Source organism: Cherax quadricarinatus, chromosome 24 (assembly GCF_038502225.1).
Source record: "Cherax quadricarinatus isolate ZL_2023a chromosome 24, ASM3850222v1, whole genome shotgun sequence".
NCBI lineage: Eukaryota > Metazoa > Arthropoda > Malacostraca > Decapoda > Parastacidae > Cherax > Cherax quadricarinatus.
The window spans coordinates 38,069,169-38,071,668 of NC_091315.1; the positions used below are offsets into that span (position 1 = coordinate 38,069,169).

At 39.7% G+C, this 2,500-nt stretch overlaps 1 protein-coding gene across 1 annotated transcript in view; it reads right to left on the minus strand.

Annotated features, from left to right (window-relative positions):
• The window catches only part of LOC128690889 (peroxidase-like), a 155,150-nt gene that overhangs the window by 152,024 nt on the left and 626 nt on the right, over positions 1-2,500 (minus strand). The gene's annotated exons all lie outside the window — the stretch shown is intronic.

Consider the following 2,500-nt stretch of genomic DNA (forward strand, 5'->3'; position numbering starts at 1 on the left):
GTTTTTTCTTATCTACTTAAATGCTAGAGAAACGGAACTAGCGTCAAAATTCATAAATTAAATGAAATTAGGTAAAACGAAGCTACATATTTGCAGTTGTCATAGATGTAGAAATAGCGTCTCAGTGTTGAAAAAATATAAATTAAAACGATACATTTTGGCTGGATCAATAGTACAAGATCCATTCGATGAGTTTTAAAAGGAGGATGAATTTGGAATGTAGCAGCGAGAAACAGAATGTTTGGGTCATAATATGACACTTGTCATATTATGCTTTGGTCATAATATGACTAAGACCCGCGTCAGGAAACACTTGTCCTGTTTCCTGACGAATCTTACCTAATCCAGCTTAGGTTTAATAACTAAAGAAACATGGAATATAAATTAACGAAAATAATTTTGGCTGCAAAAATGTAAGCCACTCAGTTTCATTTTATTATAAAACCGAAGCGCCAAGTCCGAGTATATCAATTCAGTAGTGGAAGCTCGATCCACCGTCTGCTAAACGCTGACGGCAGATCGACTTTTGTTTTTACTCATCTTAAATTAAACCAATATAATTTACCACTAACGTATGCCTATTGCAAGTCTGTTTATTACAACTATCGTATAACTGTATAAAACATCTAACATTTTGTGTAGGAAATCTGAGTGAAGATCTCCTAAAATTGCCCTTTCTATACTCCATGCTGCTAGTTACCCCAAGACAACAACAGTGAGGTAGACTGCAGAGTGCGCCACGAAGATACAAGTCAGCGCCATCATTATGACATTAACTCCACCAAGAAAGATTCGAGAAATTAAGCTTTTGTTCTTTTTTAAATGTTTTGTATCATGAAAAAGAAGTGTGACCACAAGGAATTATTTGGGATGCCGAGATATACTAAAGAAAGAGGATTTTGAGGTTTATTATTATTATTATTATTATTATTATTATTATTATTATTATTAAACATAAACAGCTTGCCTGGGGATACCAACACTGAGGGACCAGAGGCATTCTTGTGTTTCTCGTTGAAATCAGTTAACTACAATCATTCGTAAGCTAACTTAAATGCTAACTTAATATAATACCAAATAACATATTTTCGTAGCAGCTTAGGTCGGGCAGAATTCTACGACCTGTAAAGCATGCAATAACGCCAGTCCTATTTCCTATTGCCGTCACTGAGGCAGCATGTCATCTGCTCACCACCAGTCAAGAATACATTTAATCCCTGTAATGGAAATTAAAAGCAAGTTTTAGTGTGTATAATCTGACAGACCCACACCTGGTGTGTTTGTTCTTGCTGGTCTGGGTGTGTGCTAGTAAACTACTGGCGATGGTTCGATTCCCAGAGGCTGAGGTGTTAAATACAGATGAATGCAATGAAAGAAAAATGGTTTAATATGCAGTTTGACCAGAAGAGTTGTATTAGTAATACCAACTGATTATTTTTTCTATTATACGAGCATTAAGACGTGGCTTCGTCCGCATTTTTCCTCACGGACAGTGTCAACAGACCACAGACAGCATTTCAACTTCCTCAACAGATAACGTCTAGGCAGACCAAAAGGTCTTTCCAGCTCCACTAGAAGAAAACTTTTGGAAGCTGCCGCGGCTACCCGAACCCTTAGTCAGTCACTTGAAGAGACTCGCCCCAGTTCTTATTCCCACTATATAACCATCATACAGAGTAGCAGCTCAGTGGATGTTCCCACTGCATAACTACTATACAGAGTAACAGCTCACAGTGGTGTTCCCACTATCACACTATATAGCAACTCCCATCAGTAGGGGGAATCTCAGACACACTTTTCCTTTCAATGGGGTGCCGTGATGCTGCCAAACCCCCTCTTGATCCAAAGAACTCTAACTATCCTCTCATTCTTTGGATCAAACCTTATTCTTAATTCCGAATACGTTAACATCCCTACAGACTGACTGCTTTCCCAACTTATATAATACTGGTTTATATATTAGTATTATTATTATATTATTATAATCAAGGGGGAAGCGCTAAACCCAGAGGATTATACAGCGCCTGGGGGGGATGTGGAAGGCATTCAGGCTTAATTCGGGGAACTGGAGCACGGATCCAATTCCCTAAATCAAGAGCCCCTCACCAACATCAAGGAACCTTCCTTGAGGGGAGTAGTAGTAGTAGTAGGCAGTCAGTTCATCTCTACTACCACTATTTCCTGGACCTATCGACTCCCTGTATCTCCTACAAGATTCTCTCTACCTCCTACAAGACTCTCTCTCTACTACCACAAGACTCCCTGTATTGCCCACAAGACTCACTGTATTTCCCACAAGACTCCCTGTATTTCCTACAAGACTCCCTGTATCTCCCAGAAGATTCTCCCTCTACCTCCCAAGTGCATATTATTTTAAGCATCTCTCCCACCCACAAATCCATACAATGACAGAAACCGCTTCTCCTCCCACATAAATTGCATCCCATGTCAATATGTAGAACACCCACATCAGTCTTAGTGACACCCGCGCCTCCCCTCC